Source organism: Cervus canadensis, chromosome 2 (assembly GCF_019320065.1).
Source record: "Cervus canadensis isolate Bull #8, Minnesota chromosome 2, ASM1932006v1, whole genome shotgun sequence".
Taxonomy (NCBI): domain Eukaryota; kingdom Metazoa; phylum Chordata; class Mammalia; order Artiodactyla; family Cervidae; genus Cervus; species Cervus canadensis.
In genome coordinates, this window is record NC_057387.1 from 86181300 (window position 1) to 86202671 (window position 21372).

The following is a 21372-nucleotide window of genomic DNA, read 5'->3' on the forward strand; positions in this document are numbered from 1 at the left end:
CTTATGAATGTCTTCCTACCTTCTGGTATAGGGAGGGTACAATTCACAGAGGAGTTTTATGACCTGTTTGAGGGAGAAGTAAGGGGAGGGGTGGGGGAAGAGGTCAGAATGGCCTTTCTGCTTCTTCCATTTTCTCAAACTCCTTCAGCTTAAGATATTCAATGTGCCAAGGTGCCATACTGTCACCAAGCTACTGGACAAACATGATGTCCTATAAGATAATGAAGCCATCAAGATCCAGTAGAATAAATCGTAGCATGGATCGGGAGAATTTACACATTCCTGAATTAGGATAGTAAACAAATGAGTGCTCTCCCTACTAGATGCACGCAAATTGCCTCTGATGTTCACTATGACTCAGAATGGGGAAAAATGTATCTGCCTGTTCATTGGCTGCACATCCAATGTCAGGGGTTGTATTCCTTAGTTCCAGGAGGAGACCACATCTGAAACAGCAATTCAGTTGGGTTCTCCACCTAATCACATGTGTGATAAACCATTATCAACTCAAGGATCCTTTAACCCTGGCAAATGGAAAAATTAAGTGGGGATGAGCTAGGAGGCAACATGACTGTATCTTTCAAGCCTCTGATAGTTCTGGTAGTGTCTTCAGCTCTGCTCAAAGATGCAGTATGACTGAATTTGATATCTCTCCTTTTTGTGTAACTGGTGAATATTAATGTCTTTTCTGTGATCCTTGCTCCATAGTAGGCCTTCTCATGGTTCAGGTAGCAGTGTGTAATTGCTGTCAGTTGCTGAAGATATCCATTCCAGCTATGTATTCAGACGTGGGTAATCATAACAAGGAGATTTAGTGCTCAGCTTTCCTCCTATGAAGAGAACTCAAGTGAGATCTCAATTTATCTCTTGGCCTGCAAAAGTCCTCCTCCAGCCCCCAGTTTAAATGGTAAACCATGGTACAGTTCTGAATCCCTAGCTTTAGCTTGGAGTCAGTATCAAATAAAATTCCAGAAGGTTGGCTACAACTTTTTCCTTGGGATACAGTTACTGGGCTTAAATGGCAGCAGCTTCCTTTGGGAAAGACTGAGAAGATGTTCACAGGGATATTAGGTATCTATGGAGCCAGGGTCCATTGTCAATGGTTCAAAGGTTTCAGGCCTCCTGTTCAGCCCTGGAACTCAGGGACTATCTACTGGGTCAGGTGCAGAGTTGGAGAGAAGGGTGGGCTGCATTGGGAAGTGTTCACCTGCCTAAGTGACAGTCCAGCAGGAGAGCCAAAAATTATACATGGAAATGTTTAATGTCGAATTGCATTGTGATACAGCATGATATGAACATGGAGTACTGTCAGAGCATGCACCCTGCTCCAGTCAAGAAAGCTGCCAAGGAAATAACATGTGAGCCAAAATCTGAAGGATAAATAGCTAAAGAATCAGAGTACAAAAAGCATGACATTATACTCCCAATTTTTGTCCCAATTTTCTTTTACTTTAAAAGTTAGATGTTTAAATGTATGATTGGAGTATCCCACTACTCAGTTGGGGGAACATCATTTCTATTCTGAAAACTGACCAGGTACAATGTGAATGTTTATATGCAACACATAGATACACATGGGCTTCAGTGGGGCTCAGATGGTAAAGAATCTGCCTGCAATGTGAGAGACCCAGATTAGATCCCTGGGTTGGGAAGATCCCCTGGAGAAGGGAATGGCTACCCACTCCAGTATTCTTACATGGAGAATTTCATGGACAGAGGAGCCTGGAGGGCTACAGTCCATGGGGTTGCAAAGACAAACACAATTGAGCAACTAACGCTTTGACTTCACTTCATACGTACACATGCATAGAAAATGTCTAGAAAGCTATGTAATAAAGTGTTAATGGTGGGTATCTCAGTAGGTGGAATTATAAGTGGGTTTCTCTCCCAAATAAATTGTTCTATGATTATTTTTCACAAACCCAAAAAAAAAGCAGTTACTCTTTTTGTTATAAGACAAAAAGAGATTCATTTGTTTTCTTAAAGAGAAGGCTCTGCATCAATTTTTAAATCATTTGACCTCTTAACTCTCTCCTCCAGCTGGGCCTGGCCGTACACCTGTCATCGTGAACTTCCAGAACTGAAATCTAAACCCTGGGAGCAGTGAGCGGTGTCAGATTTGTCCCAAACTGCAGCATTTGGGATTCCAGTCCTGAGCCAAGGGCAGAAGCTCTAGCCCTGGGAAGATGCTCAGCATTCTGACTTTCTGGTCCATCTGGTACTGACTACTGCCCAGGCAGTGTGAATCCTGGGGTCAAGGAAGAGACAAACCATCAGTGTCCCTCTATGCATCTCCCACTTCACCTAGGAGACTGGGCAGGCTGCTGTGGTCCAAAACTTCACTGACTTCAGATACAGCAAATGCCTGGGCCAACAGCTTAACCATTTTTGCACTGAGGATCATCAAAACATCTTGAACTCTTTCTCTAGTATTTTGAGTTTGTCAAAACTTTCAGTCATGCTTGGCTGATTAATTCTAAATGCATGCAGCTTAAAAAGAAGCAGGGAGGGAGCAAATGGGATCCTTATGGTTTTCATTCATTCACACCTAATTCAGCCAGATGTGGGAGAATGGTGGGGGAGGGGCGCCAGATGCCCTGGGTTCAGTCATGGAGTATTCCGTCAAGGCAGGGGGCTGACAGGGACCCCGGGGGCCAACAGGGAACCAGAAAACCTGGGTTCTTGTCCAGTCTTTTCTAAGTGCCTCCTCTCATGCCAGGCCCTGTGCTGGATACTGCAGATACAAGGTGAGCCATGCACATTTCCTGCTTTCCAAGGATTCAAAGTTCGATGTCAGAGATGAATATATAAGGAGCTAATTCCCTTAAAGAGTGTCAGAGATGCACAGGGTATAGCGGGACTTCAAGGAAGAGGCAGTCTGTTCTTCCCAGAGTTTAAAGAAAGGCTTCAGAGAGTACTATAAGGCTAAATTGTTGTTTAGTCACTAAGCCATGTCATGTCCGACTCTTTGCAACCCCACCAGGCTCCTCTGTAGCCCACCAGGCTTCTCCGTCCACGGGATTTTACAGGCAAGACTACTGGAGTGGCTAACCATTTCTTTCTCCAGGGGATCTTCCCGACCCAGAAATCGAACCCACGTCTCTTGCAGGTGGTTCTTTACCACTGAGCCACCAGGGAAGCCCCAGTAACACTAATGCTCACCCTGTATTGAGTACTTGTCATGTATATTAGTTTCCCAGGGTTGCCTTCACAGACTGCCACCTACTGGGTAGCTTAAAACAACAGAAATGTATTCTTGCAAGTTCAAGATTCCGGATATCAAGGTGTCAGCTGAGCTGGCTCCTCCTGAAGGGGCTAAGGAGAATCTGTTTCACACCTTTCTTCTAGCTTTAGGTGGCTCCAAGCAACCTGGGTGTTCTTAGCTTCTAACTGTTTCACTCCAAACACTGCCTCCTTCATCACACAGCTATCTGCTCTGTTCTGTGTGAATCTTGTTCCTGTAAGACGTCAGTCTTCAGATCTAGAAAGTACCCTCAATTCGATATGATTTCACCTCAAAAGTCTTATTTCCAAATATTTTGAAATTCACAGTACAAGGAGGTTAAGGCTTGAAGGGCTTTTGGAAGACACAGTTATACTATACCACATTGCAGCCCCTTACATACATTATATGATTTAATTCTTACAACAGACCTGTGAGACAGGTACTATCATTAGCTCTGTTTTATAGATGAGGAAACAGACATTCAAAGGTAAAGAACTGGGCATTCAGTAAACATGCTAAGTGAAACAAAAATTTGTTCAATCGACCAACCATATGTCATGCCCCAGCATACACAGCTGACCTACTGCAGGGAGAGTATATGAGACACACTGTGTATGAAGATCAGAGGTTTAATCTGTATTTTGAGGGTGACAGCTTACTAATAAAACAATAATGCATTCCAGTTAAAAAAAAAAACAAAACACATAACCAGTAAGACAAAAAGCATGGTTTGAACACAGGTCCAACAGACCCCAAAGCCCTATCCTTAGTCAGTGTGTTACTCTCTTAGGTTGACTCTTGTATGGTGGCTAGTTGTTTATCAGGGAGACGACAAAGTCCCTGGGAGTTACTCTTTCAAACAAGACAGAGCATCTAGGGGGAACCAGCGACCTCGGGCTTCCAAAAGCAGGGCCAGAAACATGTGAGGTAATGAAGAAACATACAGCCTGAGCTCAAAGTCCAGTGTGAGCCCCTCCGGTCCAGTACACAGCTAAGGGGAGAGGCTTGCAAGGTAAGTGTGGAGCTCTGGGCTGGGACAGGTGCCCAGATGCAAGTGATAATGAAGTTCCTTCAGCCTGAGTGTTTCTGACAGTGTTTTCTCACAAAGCCAAGGCTGCTGTTGACTCTGCTCATGGTGACCATCTTTGCTCAGAGCCAGGACAACGGACCTCAGTGCACAGAGCCTGACATCCTCGTGGGTGCCCTTCGCCCTGCCCTCACTGCCCTCCTCCCTCTTTCCTTTATCTAGGCTTCTTGGAGAGCTTTTTATCAGCTCTCACTTAGAGGAAGCAGGGGCAGCACCAAGGAGAGGCATTGCTTCCAAAGCTCTTGGTTCTCATTCTAATTGAAGCCCATGCCTGGTCGGTCCTCCTATGGCGGGACTCCCTCCTATGGTGGGAGCCCTGTGGGCTCCTGCACTGCACTGGCCACATCTTCCGTATCTAAACAATCCAGCTTCTTCCACTGACTACTGGGCTCCTTTTGTGCTTGGCTGACAGAACCAATCATGCGAAGAAGCAAAAATCGCCTGCTCCCATCAGGGGTTAGTATCTCCTGTCTGTTTCACAGCAGACAATGTGCTTGTGACTCTGCAGTAGGTAAATGCAGGTGCCGAGTCACCTGAATGTGACGTGAAAGTCACCTGAAGGTGCTGTGTCTCTGTCTTCCTTTCCTTCTACCCCACCCCCCAAGAGTGCCCTATGTTCTTGCCGCGATGAGCCAACTTGGCTTTGTTTTCTAGACAGGACACACCCAAGCATTCCTCCGGGCCTTTGCTTTTGTGATTTCTTCTGCCAGGAGCACCTTGCTTCACCTTCAAGCTCGTACTGGTCCTTTAAGACCCAGCTGAAATGTTATCTCTCTGCAAATCTCGCCTAGCTTTCCCAAAGTGACTCACCCAGGTTCTGGGTTTCTAAGTCTTCCTTCTTATGTAAAGCACTTGCGTCACATCTGTTTCCATTCTTTTCTCCCCCAGATAGACTCATTCCTCCATTTCTATTTTCCCAGAAGAGAGCAGAGTGACTGGCACATAGTTGGTGCTCGGTACAAGTTTATGGAATGGGGGAACAGGCGGGAGGGAGTTAAATGTGATTTCACTCCAAGAGTATGGACACCGGCAGAGCAGATGGAAACCATTTAGGGAATGCAGCTCTTCCTCTCCAGCCCAACCCTCTCCAGCCTGGGGTCCACCTCCCCGGGGTCTCACCTGAGCTTGAAACACCCAACAAGGACAGTGCCCACTTTAAAGCAGATGCTGTGGCCTCTCTCCTAGAAGCATGTTCTCTGAGCTCTTCTGCATGTTTCCCACTGTTGATCTCATTTCCAGCGTGAACTGCCTCTAGGTTCATGACATCCATTTAACTCCTGAATATCTGAGGCTGTTACCCCTCCAATAGAGATGGAAAATGGAGTGTTCACTTATCATCAGCCAACATCAGGGGGCACTGGGCTGGACTGGACACAGAGATGAATGGGACTCAAGCTCTAGCCTTGGGGAGCCCTCCTTCAGGAGGGGTTGACAGCCTAGTAAACAAATAAACATAACACAGTGTGGTTCACAGTGAAAAAGAAGAACCACCAGGTCAGGGAGCAGGGGTGGGAAGATGTATGTGGGAGATACAAAGGAAAGGAAGGGCATCAGACTTGAAGTGTTCAAGGAAGGATTCTTGGCAGAGGCAACACCTAAGCTGCAATTTTAACCACGTGCAAACACAGGATCTTAAATAATTTTAGATCCAGACTCTTGGGGTGTCTAGAGAATCCCCAAGGCAGTGTTAGGAATGGAAATATGATGCTGTCATCTACAGACCCTGGAGCCTGCCATTTCTACAGGCAGGGGAGACCCATGGCATAAAACTCCTCAACAGTGGCATGGGCTTATCTGTCCCTGCCACTGGCATCCCTCAGGCCCCACAGCACAGAGCCTCAGAATTCAAAGCGCTCTAATTCTTGGTCACAGTTCTCACTTTGAGTCTCTGTAAAAGGTCTTACCTTTTATCTGACAGAGGCCTTGTAAGATGTGCTATGTGTTTTCACTGGGTTTAATTCATTGCTGGGTGTGTGACCTTGGGCAAACCGCTGAACTAGCTCAGTTTCATGCTCTGTTAAAGAAAGGTAATAATTAATAATATCTCCCTTATGGTTGTTGAGGGGCTGAAAGGGGATACAGGATGGAAACCTCGTCTTCCATGCCTCTTTGCTCCCTTGATCATATCATGCTCTTTTCTGCCCTCTTTTCCGCCTGTTTCTCTCGGCGGGAAGGTTCTACCTCAGTTTAGTTGTTTAGCCCCTCCTGTCTTCTAGGACCCTCTTGAGGTCACTCCTCAAGACAGCTTTCCCTGACACCTCAGACCCAAGTACCTTATATCACAAAGGCTTATAGTAGCTGGAATTTCTTTTACACCAGACTCAATGACCTTGAGCATCAAGCAGGTCACGACAGCTTTGCCAGCCAACTCTAAGATCAAGGACATCGATCTCTCTTGTTCAGTGCTGTATCTCCAACTAACTCACAGGGTCCGGCACACAGCAGGTACTCAGTAAACATCTACTGAATGAATGCATAGGTAAACAAGTAAATGAGAATGAGTGATGATGGATATTACTAATGATACTATAACCTCAGCCCACCACTTACTACCTATATGACTTTGTTGCAACACCTGTAAAATGAGAAGAGTGAGTATTCAGAATGACCCTGCAAACTAGCTATTGACTTGATGTAGACAAAATGTTTATCTCATAAAATGGAGTTAAACATGTCCAAAATGGGGTCACTTGTGCTAAGCCCCATGTCTTGATTTGGTGCACCAAACCAAGACTTAACTTACAGTTTTGGTTCTCCCAGAAGTAGAACCTCAGTCAATCAGAAATTACCTGACCAGCCCTAAGTAGGTAATCTGCCTGATATACCCCTGCCAGGTATAACTTCCTTGTTCCTGCTCCCTTCTGCCTGTAAGTCTTCGTTTCATACAACTCTTAGAGCTCATTTCCATCTGCCAGATTGGATGCTGTCTGGTTCAAAATGATTTTTGCTCAAATAAACTAAATAGTTTTAACATGCCTCGGTTTATATTTAAACAGGAGGGGATCACCAACTGACAGTGACTCTTCTCATCACAACGGCAAAGGGGAACTAGGGCCTCTTTTTCAGAACCCAAAAGGATCCTTTCCCAATGTTTCCAAAGGTCAGAAGAATGCTGTGATCCTCACCCCCATATAACCTGGCACTCTCCAGGAGAGCTTGAAAGGAAAAAGATGCCCGTGGCCATGCCCGGTCTGCTGCCTTGACAACCGAGGCTGCCTCAGCGTGGGGGCTACTGCAAATCTGCACGCTCCTGCTCCCAACCAGAGCAGAGAGGCAGACAGGGGATCATTGCCAATGGCTTCGTGCAGATTCATCATTTCAAATCCTCGTTCTTAACATGTGTTTTCGATCGCACGCAAAACATGGCTTTCTGGTTTCCATTACCTTTGTTTCATTTTAGAATATAATGTTTTTTATAGCCTTGGGAAGGGAGGGAGTTGCAAGCAAGCCAGTGAGAGTGTGAGTATATGCTTTTTATGTTTCATCAGAAGAAAGAGGGATGAGAGAGCCAAGAAACCAGCGATGGCAGGCTTGCCTCTGACTCCTTCAAGTCAATCACTGATTCCCCAGACATGTATTGAGCACCTACTCTGTGCACACAGAGAGAGGATAAAAAGATGACCCCCATGTGGTCCCTGCAGTCTAGTAATTTGCAACTGAATGAAGCAAACTGGCTCACAGCACTACAATAGAAGACAGATTTTTCTTCTGGAAGGGAAGGGGAGGAAGTGGAGAGGGAGGAGAGGACAGGAAAAAAAGAAAAGAAGAATGAAGGAAGGGAGAGGTAGGAAGAAAAAGAGAGAAGAAATGATGAAGGCAGAGTAGAATAGGGGAAGGGAGGAAACTAACGGGTATTTATGACTTCCTGTGTTCCAGGCACTAGGCTAAGTACCTTACATCTTGTATCCTATTTAATCCTCATAACAGCCTTCTAAGGAAAGTTCATTTACCATTTTACAGATGAGAAAGCAGAGACTGAGCTGACGCCCAACATTTCATGGCTGGTAGAACAATCTGAAGGTGTTGCACAGGCTCTGGAGCTGGTGGTGCCAACCCAGCTCTGCTGTACAGACTAGAACCTCCTTGAGTGCACGAGGCGCCCACAGCCTGAGAACCTCTGGATCCTTGAAGTTCTCCCAGAAACACAGAAGTTTAGAATCGATGGAACTTATATATCATTAATCCAACCCACTGGAGGAGAGGCCAAGATCCAGAAACAGGTGGTGGTCATTTGCCTGGGGTCCTGTGGAAGGTTCATGGAAGATCTGGGGTCCAATCCTTCCCACCAGAGCCCACGGGGAAGTCAGCAATGCCAACAGCCATGGCATTTAATTGTTTCCAGACTATGGAAGACTGCAGTCCACCCTCCTCGCTCTGTCCCATTCTGGCTCAAGCATTCCCAGGTCTGCTGAGCAGAAAGGTTTGTTTTGGCAGAAAGCTGGGTGCTGTCCAGCTCGATAATCACCCGTGTTAACACACCATTATGTGTGTCGTTAACAGACTTGGCAACTGGGATTTCACTCTTTTTTTTTCCGTTTTCTTTTTATTTTCAAAAAATAAAAAAATAAAATGCAACCCCCATGTGTGAATCAGAAGGACCAGTCACACAGGTGCATGTTGACTCTGCCTGGAAAAGGAGGCTTTTCCAAAAGCAGGTCTTTCTGCCTAGGACAGAGATCACAGCTTTGCTCTTGAAGGAGGCGCCGTCTATCATCAGGAGTGGGATTTGCCGCTCATAGCCAGGGCCCCCACATCCAGTCTTTCCTCTCATGCCTTACCAGCACCTTCTCTATACCAGCCTAGCTGATAGAATGGAAAAGGTAAGGGCTATGAGCTCAGACAGATTTGAGACTAAAGACTGGCTTCATCACCTTGTGGCTTGTGAGGACTTAGTTGAGATTTAACCTCTCTGAACTTCAGTTTCCCCATCTAGAAAATGGAGTAACAATAAGATATCATATATCATCCTTCCCTCCACTTATGTCATGCTCAGAAACTTAACCAATTTTAAAAAAGAAAGAAAAACATTTAAAAATAATATTGTACTCCTATGATTTGGCAGGCCTTGTTCTAAGTACTTCGAATAGAAAGATAAATCAGATACAGATCTTGCCTTCCAAAAGTTTACAAAAGGCTCACAGGGGAGCTAAAGAAATTTAATCATTATTCCACAAATACACACTAAGCCAATGTTAACCCATTTCCAATGCTAACACCCTGGTCCAAGTCACAGGTTCACTCTCCTTGACCCCTGCAGTTACCCAATCAGCCTCGAGTTTCCTCCCTTGCTCCTTTACAGTCTGTTCTCCACAGAGCAGCCAGCATGAGCCCTTAAAACACCAGTAAGATCATGTCACTCTGCTGTTCACAACCTCTTAATGGCTTCCTTAAATTCAGGGGGAAAACAGCTTAAGTACTTAGACTGACCTAGAACGTCCTAGGATCTAGGCCCCTCACGTCTCACTGCCCACCTCATTCACTCTGCCTCTGCCCCACGGGAATGTCTGCTTGCTATTCACTGAGCTCTCTTAGAAGCTCCCACTTCCAATTCTTCATTCTTCCCAGAGATCGGAGGTCCCCTAGGTATCCGCATCTTCCATCACTTCACTCAGGCTGCTGCTCAAATGTCATCTCATCAGAGAGACGCTCAATTCACACGAGCATTCAGGTGCCTGCTTTGTCCTTACTCTGTTTTCCTTTCCTCCGTAGACTCATCACTTCCTGAACGATAGTGTTTATCGATTTGTTTGTTTTCTGCCCTTCTCATCAGAATACAAACTGTCAAAGGGCAGAGATTTTGGAGCAGCACCCTTCTCATACTATGTCCTCAATAAACATCTATTGGGTAGAAAAGTGATACAAAACAAAACATACTGTCTGAAAGACAGCTGCACGAAGCAGTAGTGAGACCAAAGGGACAGACAGAGGCCACCGTTCCTAGTCTGTGTGGAGAGGACGACAGAGGGAGCTCCTTGGGTCTTCTGAGGAGGTACTTGGCCCGGCTGTGGAAGGTCAGAGAGAATTCTTTCAGAAGGAAAATACTTCTAAACCCGGCTATAAAGAATGAGTTAGGGTACAGAGAAAGATAGGAAAGTTGGAGACAGGGGAAGGGTATTTCAGTTAGAGGAAACAATATGAGAAAAGGAATACAAGAAAGAAGCAGGTTGGCATGGTTTGAGACCCCAAAGATTCCAGTTTTGCAGAAGCCATACCTCTGTGTGTGTGTGTGTGTGTGTGTGTGTGTGTGTGTGTATTGGAGGTGGTATAGAATAAAATGAAACTAGAACACCTTCTAACACCATACACAAAAATAAACTCAAAATGGATTAAAGATCTAAATATAAGACCAGAAACTATAAAACTCCTAGAGGAGAACATAGACAAAACACTCTCCGACATAAATCACAGCAGGATCCTCTATGACCCACCTACCAGAATATTGGAAATAAAAGCAAAAATACACAAATGGGACCTAAATAAACTTAAAAGCTTTTGCACAACAAAGGAAACTATAAGCAAGGTGAAAAGACAGCCCTCAGAATGGGAGAAAATAATAGCAAATGAAGAAACAGACAAAGGATTAATCTCAAAAATATACAAGCAACTCCTGCAGCTCAATTCCAGAAAATAAATGACCCAATCAAAAAATGGGCCAAAGAACTAAACAGACATTTCTCCAAAGAAGACATACAGATGGCTAACAAACACATGAAAAGATGCTCAGCATCACTCATTATCAGAGAAATGCAAATCAAAACCACAACAAGGTACCAATACACGCCTGTCAGGATGGCTGCTATCCAAAAGTCTACAAGCAATAAACGCTGGAGAGGGTGTGGAGAAAAGGGAACCCTCTTACACTGTTGGTGGGAATGCAAACTAGTACAGCCACTATGGAGAACGGTGTGGAGATTCCTTAAAAAACTGGAATTAGAACTGCCGTATGACCCAGCAATCCCACTTCTGGGCATACACACCGAGGAAACCAGATCTAAAAGAGACACATGCACCCCAATGTTCATCGCAGCACTGTTTATAATTGCCAGGACATGGAAGCAACCTAGATGCCCATCAGCAGATGAATGGATAAGGAAGCTATGGTACATATACACAATGGAATATTACAAAGTACATTTTCAATAGAAAAACCCAGTAGCAATGGAGTGTTTTAAAAACAGGAGCGTGTAATTTGTGGTTTTAAGTTGCTTGCTAATTAATGAGGGTACTAGTATGAGTATGCCTGCCATCAGTGAAATAAAACAAACAAAACAGACAAAGCACAGAAGGCAGCAGTTTTCTGGCACTGGACAAAAGGCAGCACAAGGCCCGGATGCCAGGAGGAGGGGAGTTCACAAGGTGAGCCCCGAAACTGCCTCAGTTCTCTGTCTGGGGTGGATTCCCCCACTGCAGAACAGAGAGCCTGCGTGTGCACACAACATGATCATTCTAATGAGCTGAGGAGGTAGAAATCAGAGCTCAGAACAGCTGGAACGGCGGGGACTGTGAGGAAAGGCACAGAGAGGAATGAACGGCACAGATGGGGGTCTCCAGAAGCTGTGGAGGGAGGCCTATAAAGTCCTGAGCTTAAAGCTAGGCTATACTGAGAGACAGAGTAGCTACAACAGAGCGGAGAACAAAACAGATACTGAAAGTTAAGCAGTACTAGAGAACAGTTCAGCCATAGGGGAGAAATCTTGTTCACACCCAGGTCTCCAGCTGAGACATGAAGATGATGACAGTAAGAGTCAGGACCACACCCCAGAGTCCAGCATACTCTTGATAATCACTGGCCATTAGAACTTCTGCAATGATGTTAATGTTACTTGACTGGTCCAAAATGATAACCATGAGCTGCAGGCAGTTATCAAGCACTCAAAATATGACTAGTACAACTAAGGAAATGAGTTTGTAATTTATTTCATTTCACTTAATATAAACTTAAACAGCTACATGTGGCTGTCGTATTTTACAGAACAGCTTTGGTGCCACCAAAATAAAATGCCCTAAATCCAAGACCTCACAATATCCACAATAGACAAAGATTTGAAGGTTGGCCCCATCAAGTTAGAGTAGCTCGAGAAAGATGGGCTTTCCACAGATTCTCCATATCAAAACCTACAGTCAAGGTGATGAGCCAGTCTAAATAGATTTATTTTGATACGCTAAAGAGGCATATTGTTAGCATTAGAGCAACCACTAAGAAGCAATAAGAAGTATTGATGAGAAGCCAAATAGAGGAAATAAAATGGAATTCTAAAAATATGTAAAACTAGGAAGGGATCATTAGAGAAACAATCCCCAAAAAACAAACAAATGAAAACAAATAGCAAAATGATAATCTTAAACCTAAACATATTTATAATCTTACTAAACGTAAAACTCCCCAATTGAAAAAAAAAAAAAACAGAATGACAGACTAGATTAAAAAGCAAGATTCAAGAATATTCTCTCTATAAGTGATGCACTTTAAATTTCAAAGCACAAATATGTTGAAATATATAGATGAAAAAGACATATTATGAGTTATGGGCTGAATTGTATCCTCCTCCACAAATATGTTTCCCTGGTAGCTCAGATGGTAAAGAATATGCCTGCAATGAAGGAGACCTAAGTTCTATCCCTAGGTCAGGAAGGCCCTTGGAGAAGGAAATGGCTACCCACTCTAATATTCTTGCCTGGAGAATTCCATGAACAAAGGAACCTGTCCATGGGGTCACAAAGAGTCGGACACGACTGAGTGACTAACACATACACACACACCACAAATTTACATGTTTAAGCCCTAATGCCCAATGTGACTATCTTTGGAGATAGCAACTTTGGGGGGGGCGGGGGTGGCTATTAAGGCTAAATAAGGTCCTAATCCAATAGGACGGGTATCTCTGTTTTTACCTTTTTTATCCTTTTCTTATGTGGAAAGGAACTATCAATACTTAATCAAGGGGCGGTACAGATGCAGCGCGGGCCATGCAGGACACAGGCTTCCAGGTTGCAGAAAGGTTGCTTCCAGGTTGCAAAAAAGGATATGTGTGCTCTGCCCCAAAGACCTCAAGTGTAGTGTCCTATACTTTGCACAATCAGAGAATATAGCTGCTCTTGAAAACTGTTTGCTGTATTCCTTGGCACTTGTGGAATGTGAGGACCATGACCCATATAATAATGATAGAAATTTTGACGTGGAATTAGTAAAGAAAGAAATCAAGAGAGGAAGGAAGTTGAAATACATGCTTTGTGAGAAAACAGGAGCCATGGTGGGATGTGACTTAAAATCCTGTTTCAATAATTACCACTTTTTCTGTGTCAAGAATGACCACACAGTTCTACAAGCTGATGAACTTAAAGGAGTTTATAAAGTGTTTTGCCAACAGCACGCTGACCCTCAAAATGATCTACCATTAGTAAAGCCTTTGTCTGGTGTCTTCCATTCTCACTACAGTGAGCGGACCAAACTGAGACAAGCCTACTTTTCAGGAGTGAAAACAAAAAGAGGAAGGAGAAAACCTCTCCCAACAGGCAATCATGTACAGCCACCTGAAAGAACGGCACTGAAGAAGGAAATGGACGGCAGACACACAGGTGCAATTGTGAGAGCTGCTTTTATTAAGAAATGTAAAGAAGCAGGACTTCTTGGTGATTTACTTGAAGAAATATTAGACAAACTTCATTTGATTCAGGAAAGATTCATGGATGATACTACTTCAGAATCAACTGTGACGAAATCGGGACTTCACTTTTTGACTGGAGATTGTTTGAAGACACACTTGCAAGTTTTCAAGCAGCAATAGAGAATCAAATTCATGAATCTGAAGAGAGGTGGCAGCAGCTGAAGAAAGAGATTGAGCTACTCCCGGACTTAAACATGGTACTCCCAGCTTCAGTCAAGTTCCACTTCAGATTCTTCCCTGTCCTCTTAAGAAGGACCATTTCCTAAGCCAGGAATCGAGCACAGTTGCAAACAGGGTGAAATCTGGAGATCGGCCTGTGAGAACCACACACCTTCAGCACCAGGCCCCTGGGGTCTCTCTGATTCTTGCCTGCTCTTACCTGTTCTTGCTGATGGGCATCTGATGCCTGTTTCCTGCCTCCCCCTCCTTACCGTCATCTCACTTCTACCTCTCCCCCGCTAGTAAAATATTCCTGAGTCTACTTGAGTATATTAAACCATGGCTCTAAATTCCATTAAATTAAATTAAACCTCCAGTAAATTAAACCTCCCATGGCTCTAAAAATCCTTTGGTGGCCTCCTCCACTCCCCGATTCCAGTGAGCTAAGTGGATTCCAGGTGCTCCCACCCCAGGGCCTTAGCTTGTCCTGCTGTGAGGTCTTCATCAGGATCTCCTCATACCTGTTCCACCCGAGAGTCCTTTCCCCTCATATCTCTTCTCCGTGTAAGCCACTGTATCACACATCAAACCTCTGGAATATAAGCAGCCTGAGGGCAGAAACTCCCCTTCCTGTGTTTTCCTCTCTGTCATATTTCCAGCAGCTAGCATGCTCAGTAAACGTTAAATGCATAAACTGTTTTTATCTTTTGAGACAAGTTCCAGCCCATAATGCCTCTTTGATATAATAAATTTTAATAGTATACATTATCAAAAAAAATACTTAATCAGGGATTATAGCACACACACAACCACTCTAGTAGTTGGAAAGGTTAACTGACATAATAGAGGATTCTTTTAAAATGTAAGCAACAATCTCATTGCCTTTCAGCACAAAACCCTCAGATGGGAAGATGAACATGGAGAGATGAGAGGAGAAGAGGGAGTGCTGGGGTTTGGGGTGAATCTAGGAAAAGGTTTCATTGTTGGGAGCTCCCTGGGAGAGGCACAGAAAGCTTCTTAAGAAAGGTAAAGATAAGAAAATTTTGTGTAATAAAAATCTGGTTAAATTAAAAAAGAAAGGAATGAAGTGAGGGAGGGAGGGAAGAAAAGAAAAAGAAAGAAATGCACATCACTGGCTTCCCATCTCAGAGAAAAAGCACAAGCTCTTGAATTGGCCAACCAGGCACCATGGAGTCACTGAGCCTGTGCTCCTCTGGCAGCCCCACCCCCTCTGCTCGCCCCCTGTAGACGCATGGCTCCTGGTTGGTCCTGGAGTGCAGCAGGCACATCCCCGCATCATCAGGGCCTTTGCACTTGCTCTTCTCCCTGCTGCCAAGCCGCCCCCGACCCCCAAGCAGATGCTTGCTCCTTCACCTCCTTCATATCTGTGTGAAAAGTCACCCTCTCATCAGGCCTTACCTGACCCCCCTTCTCTATTTAAAATCCCACGTGCAGACCCTATGCCCTTCCATTCTTTATTTTTCTCTACAGCACTCACCATTCAACATAATATAAACATTACTTACATATTTTATTTATTTCCTGACTGCTCTGCAAGAATATAAATGTAAGAACATCAGATTTTGTCCATTATGTTCACTGCTATATCCTGGTGACTGATATGTGCATAGAACATAGTAGGTGCTCAATATATACAGTTCTCCCTCAGTGTCTGGGGAATTGATTCCAGGACCAAAATCTGAGGATGCTCAAGTCCCTTATATTAATAAAGTGGAGTCATATTTGTGCATAAGCTATGAACACTGTCTAGATTACTTATAGTAATCAATAAATCATCTCTAGATTACTTATACTTATTACTGATTATTATACTTATTACTAGTACCTAAGACAACACAATGTTGGTGGTATCCACAGATGCAGAACCCACGGGTGTGGAGGGCCACTATTCGTTGGGAAGAAGGCAGGAAGGAAGGGACACATGAAGTATTTTTCTCAGCGCCAAGCACATAGGAAGCCTCTAGGCTTCCCTGGTAGCTCAGTTGGTAAAGAATCTGCCTGCGTGCAGGAGACCCGGCTTCAATCCCTGGGTTGGGGAAAATCCCCAGAGAAGGAAATGGCAACCCACTCCAGTATTCTTGCCTAGAAAATCCCATGGACAGAGGATCCTGATGGACTACAATCCATGAGATCACAAGAGTCAGACACAAGTTAGCAACTAAACCAGCACCAAACCTCTAGTGAAGGATAATTTTTATTACTGGATCTAGGAAATGAAGCCTAGAAAAAACAAAAGCCTTGACCAAGGGCCATGGAAAGTTTTTGATGAGACCAGTGCAAAGCTCCAGGTCCCCTGACTTGTAGCATACGCATATATTCACGCGAAGTCACTTCAGCTGTGTCCGACTCTTTGTGACGCTATGGACTGTAGCCTGCCAGACTCCTCTGTTCATGCGATTCTCCTGGCAAGAATACTGGAGTGGATTGCCATGCCCTCCAGGGGATCTTCATGACCCAGGGATCAAACCCACGTCCCTTATGTCTCCTGCATTGATAGGCGGATTCTTTACCACTAGCGCCACCTGGGAAAGCCCCAACTTGTAGCATATAATTAAGGGGAAAAAAAGCTTTGACTTCTGTTATGCACTTGGCACTTTCACATTTAATCTTTCTATTAGTTATCAGAGGTGAAGGTGTTATTTTCATTTCAGTTCTGAGAACACTGATGCTCAGAGAGGTCAACTTCCCAAGATCACACAGCAAGTAAGTAGTAGAATCAGGATTCATACCCAGGCCTGTGATTTGAAGCCCAGTCCTTTCCTAATAATTCAGGAGAGAGGTGTGGCCAAAGTGCCAACAGCTCGAAATGAAATCCATCACTCACAGCCCAAATCCAAACCTCCCCTCATTTAGCCTCAGGCAGGTTTTCCTCTCAGCCTTGACCTTTAAGAGAAGTCTGCTGACACTTTGGCGTCTGCCTTTGAAAGTCAGCTGCCCAGTTTCTCAGACTCCTAAATTGCCTGCAAGAAGTGTTTCATTATTCTGTCCAGGCGACATCAAGTACCTGGGCCGTATTTCATGAAAAGTTCCCCTTCAGGCCAGGCCACAGGGCAGGTAGCCTTTCTGTCTCCAGGAAACCCCTAAAATCCACCTTCTGGATAATTCTACTGGAGACAAATTAGGAATGAAAGCAGCTGCCTGCCCTCTTTCATGTTGCTGGGGGAGACGGGTGGGTATGGGCAGCCAGGCACCAAAGAATTCTTTATTCTTCCGACACAGGGGAAATTGAGGGAAGAGAGTAAACACAGCACCTTCCACCCATACATCAGTCACGGGCACTGTGGGCAGGGTGCAGGAGGGGACCAAAAGGCATTACTCCCAAGGCAGAAAGCTCACAGTCAAGTCACTTGAACTAGAAACGTATTTACTATATAAATGAACAATAATGTATACATATAGTTGATTCACTTGGCCATACAGTAGAAACTAATACAACATCATAAAGCAACTATATCCAATAAAAATTAATTTAAAAAATTGAACAATGAATGAAGACAGCAACCATGTCTTGACAACAATCAAGTTTGTCACTGGGTTTTCATTGTGATGCCAAATCCTTCTCCATTCCAGCTACAGGTCAAGTGTACACCGCTCTCCCCAAGGTTTATATGTTCTCATTTCTGTCCTTGAGGAGGTGCCAAAGCCAACACAGCCAGAAGGCGAGGAGGATGTGGGTGGTGCCCTGGCAAAGCTGGCAGCTGTGAAGGGGGTGGGAGATTCCCCTGCACTGAGGGCCTTCTCTCTGCCAGGTGCCCACGTTAGTTCATTAAATCCCCAGGACAACCCCAACAGGTAGGCATGGTTATTCCTATCCTAGAGTGAGGTAACGGGGGCTCAGAACAAGGAAGTGCATTTCCCAAGAGCACTGGTTCTTAAACAAGACAGGACACTGGAACCCAAAGTCAACTCTGTGTATCTCCACTATGCTTGCTTCACCCTTTTTGCAAGGCCTCCCAGAAAACTGGGTGGGAAGCTGTAAGTACCAAAAGGGTTCATCACTTCTAACTGAGGCACCATAGGAGTGCTTCCTGGAGGAGGAGGCATTTTTTGAATTAAGGCTGAGGCCAGTTGGGGTTTGGCCATATGTCCCCTACACACACACACACACACACACACACACACACACTTCTGCATAGACCCAGGGTGGCCTTCAGCCATTGACCAGGCAGGAAGAATGTGTGTACACACTTGAAAGAGAGCTGTTGATTTAGTGCTGGCGACACTCCAGCCATGGAAGTGGGGGGTCTCAGCATACTTATTATTTCTTTTTCCACCAGCAGAAAACATCTGTCCTGTGAAAATTATATTCGCTAGGAGACCACGGCATACCTGTCAGGAGACCCGCAACCCTCCCCCAAGCCTCCCTGTCAGCAGAGGCTACAGCTTGTGCTCTGATGGAATTGACCATGGACCCCTAAAGGCTCTTGAGCTGAGTGAAAGGAAAGAAGGTGTCCTTGGACAGGGGCATCCCTGAGGACCACTGACATGGAACTCGGGACTCTCATGAAGAGAACATTGACTCCACCTGAACTGCCTCTTGGAGAAGGAAATGGTTACCCACTCCAGTATTCTTGCCTGGAAAATCCCATGAACAGAGGAGTCTAGCAGGCTACAGTCCACAGAGTCGAAAAGAGTCAGACATGACTTAGCAACTAAAAACAACAGCAGCAGAACTGCCTCTGGATCTCACTCAGTTGACACATTAAGTCACCTAAATAGAATTCCTCTAGCAGAGTGAAAGGAAACACAATAGAAAGAAGAGTAAAGAGGACCAAATTTTCAAAGGCCCTAGTATGTCCCAGCATTGTACAAACTTCTCTCTCTCTTCCCCTCCTCCCCTCTAGAGACCATGACACTCTTCATGTCTTTCTACCAATTTGCAGGACTGGGGCGGTGGGGTGGGGTGGGGGGGAGGTGGGGGGGTAGGGTGGCGAGTAGTCTACAGGAGACCAGAGAGACAGCATGTTATCCTGGAAACGGCTTAGGTTTTGGAACGAAGAAGCGAAGGCCACCCGAGGAAGCCAGGAAAACTGACATGGGATGCAGGTGTGGGGTTGCAAGCTCCCTTAAACCTTACCCCCAACCACTTCCTCCAGCAAGTAGTCCCAGTTGACTATAATGTCAAGGACATTTATGGGTGTAGCAGAAAGATAAGCAGCACCCAGATTGGGAAAATTCTTGAAAGCCAGGATGCAGAGATTGAGCTTAATTCAGGAGGCACTGGGGAGATACTGAAGGTTCTGGGGAAAGAGGGAGAGTTTATCAGGCTTGTAGATACAATCCGTTATGAAAGATACACATATACCTCAAGGGTGCTAGTTTACAGAGAGGTCCTAGAGACCATCCTGATCAGCGGACACTGTCAGTCACCTTTGCTGGTCTGTGAAGAGGCACCATCTAGCCCATGAGTCCACTGATGGAGCCTAAGGACTAAGCAGGCACGAACTGGGGCAACTGCCAATGTCAAGCCCATCTCAGAAGCAAGGTCCACTTCTAGCCATGAACACCTTTCTCCAAGACAAAGGGAAATGGGCACATGGGACCTAGCATGAGCACCCAGAGCGACCTGGAGCCACATGCTCCCTTCTGGGACCTGCTTCACTCCGGGGTGGTCTGGGTGGTCTGGACGGAAGCTGTAGTGCTCAGTAGCTCTTAGGCGAGTTACTGGGGGGTCGAGCCCCTGCTTCGTGGCAGCCGAGTGCCAACCGTATACTATACAGTTACTTCTCTCTCCAGATACTGCCTTCAGGGAGAGGGCCTTCTTAGGCAGGGGTCCTGCCCACCAGCTTCATGACCTCCATGCATCAGGTAAACTCTGGGCCCCAGTGCAAGCCCTACCATTCATGAGCGTGTGACTTGTGGCAACTACTTCATGGCCTAGTCCCTCACTTGTCTTACCTATATAGAAGTAAGATAAACGCCCGCCTTGCAGGGTGGTTGTGAGCAGCCAAGTTAGTCCTTAAAGCACTGAGGGTGGTGGGAAGACCAGCACATGTAAACAGCTGATGCCTGTTAGTCATTCATACTGTGAATTAGGGCTACAATAGAGTGACCCTAGATGTCTGGTGGGGAGAAGGCAATGGCACCCCACTCCAGTACTCTCGCCTGGAGAATCCCATGGACGGAGGAGCCTGGTAGGCTATAGTCCATGGGGTCACGAAGAGTCGGACATGACTGAGCGACTTCACTTTCATTTTTCACTTTCATGCATTGGAGAAGGAAATGGCAACCCACTCCAGTATTCTTGCCTGGAGAATCCCAGGGACAGAGAAGCCTAGTGGACTGCCGTCTATGGGGTCGCATAGAGTTGGACATGACTGAAGCGACGCAGCAGCAGCAGCAGCAGCAGCAGCGGGTGTCTGGTGAGATGCTGGGAGATCCTGGGGAGGAAAGGATAACCCAGAAGAGGTGGCATTTGATATTACCAAGCAGAAAGGCTATAACAGGAGGAGCCCAGGCAAGGGGAACAGACAGTGGGGGGAGGTGAGTGACAGGTGGGAGGGAAAGGTAGATGGGCCCCAGACTCTGGACAGCATCTGAGAACAGGCTAAGGATTTAGACTTTGTCCAGTGGCAGTGGGGATCCATCAAGAGGTGGGGCTTAAAAGCGGGGTCTGGCCTGGTTAGACTTCGAGGGGACTCCGGCAGTCAGAAGAAGATGGATAGAGGAACCATCACAGCTACAGAGGGGCCAGGCCCACAGGAGAATGAACAAGGTTGGATGGTACGACAATAGATGCGGCCACTTGAAGGCTTCTCAAAGGTTCTTGCAGCTCCCTTCCAGCTTGACATTCCAGGATTGTGGGATTCCTCCAAGACCTCTACGTGGCTGCAGCTGGGCAGTACATACACTTCAGGGATCTCCTGCCAGTTGCTTGGAGCTGAAAAGGCAAAAAGCTCCACAGGGAGGTGGTCAGAAGCTCTGCATTGGCTATGAGGTCTCCTCCCATCTCTCTTCTAAGAATCCAGGGAATGACAGAACCAGAGTCAGGCCTGGCCAGGGAATCGGAGGGGTTAGGGCCATCCTCTAAATCCAAAGGGATCAGCACACCCACAGGGATAGCTCTGTACCCCCAGGTTCCATCAATCATCCCAGTGGCCTTCATCCCAGCTTCGTGCAGCTCTTTCTGCTGTAAACACTCTGCTGCTCCAAGAGATTTGTCATGCTTGGAGAGCCGTGCAACAAGGGCCACTGGGGCCTGGGTAAGGGAGGTC

The 21372-nt window shown here is 45.7% G+C and overlaps 1 pseudogene; it reads left to right on the forward strand.

Annotated features, from left to right (window-relative positions):
• Positions 1-11643: 11643 nt before the first annotated feature.
• On the forward strand, positions 11644-14227 carry LOC122429116 (annotated as a pseudogene).
• Positions 14228-21372: the final 7145 nt, after the last annotated feature.